The sequence below is a fragment of the Aplysia californica genome, unplaced genomic scaffold (genome assembly GCF_000002075.1).
Source record: "Aplysia californica isolate F4 #8 unplaced genomic scaffold, AplCal3.0 scaffold00244, whole genome shotgun sequence".
Classification (NCBI taxonomy): Eukaryota; Metazoa; Mollusca; class Gastropoda; order Aplysiida; family Aplysiidae; genus Aplysia; species Aplysia californica.
Window position 1 is genome coordinate 622,102 of NW_004797514.1, and position 1,231 is coordinate 623,332.

The window sequence follows — 1,231 nt, forward strand, 5'->3', positions numbered from 1 at the left end:
CTAACCCTAACCCTAACACCCCCTAACCCTAACCCTAACCCTAAAACCCCTAACCCTAACCCAAACACCAACATCCCCTAACCCTAACACCAACACCAACACCAACAACCCCTAACATTAACCCTAACCTTAACCCTAACCTTTAAATCCCCTAACATTAACCCTAACCCCTCCTAACTGTAACACCAACATCCGCTTACCCCAACACTCTAACACCAACACCCTTTAACCTTAAAACCCTAACCCCAATTTTAACCCTATCCCTAACACCCTAACATCAACACTTACTACCACCTAATCTTTACACCCTAACACCAACACCTCCTCACATTAAAACCCAAACACCCTAGCATCGTAACACTCTAACCCAAGTTATCATCCTTTGACGCCCAATGCTAATTCTTAGGTGTTCTTATTAGACCCTGGAATCATTTGCAACATAACTAGTCTTCGATATTATAGTAACTAACAAGTGACATTATCCTTTAATACCTAGTTATAGTATTGTTACGTTTTTATTTAATGTAATAATTATCCAATTTAATCAACAGTACGGGTGAAGTGGAAAGAGACCAGTTAACAAATACATGTGGCACTTATGTGTAAGATATTTCGATTCGTTTATATAGTCAGTGTACTAACAATTATATTATATTATGGTTTTGACTAGGATATAAGCTGTCTTTTTCTTCATTAAAAAAATATATTGTCTTAAAACTTACTAAGATTTGCAACAGCTCCTTGTGTTTCAACAAAACAAACGTTTTTCTAGATTTGTCTTTCATTAATTAGAGCGCGCCTTGTTTTTTAAGTTTATTTTTGTATAACAAACTTTTCTAAGGCCATTGTCTCCCTTACTCAAGCAGTTATCTTGGGTTGCTGTTGATGCAACACTTAAATTGAACTTATTTCATAAATGAGGACTCCTCTAGTATTATGACTGAGTGTTCTACCTTCAAAATCAACCGTGTTTTGTTTTTAAGCCATTACACTTTACTTGTGAGGTGATATTGCGTTATGAACAAAAACTAATTTGAGGAGCCAGGGCTGATGATGAAGGGAAATAACCGGGGGAAACGGTTTTGAGGGGAATACTTTACTAATAGTTATAGAACCTGGAGCATTATTACTAGATACTGAGTGTGAGCTTTCCATCTCTCATTCCTGTTATCCGCAGATTTCTCTCTCTCTCTCTCTCTCTCTCTCTCTCTCTCTCTCTCTCTCTCTCTCT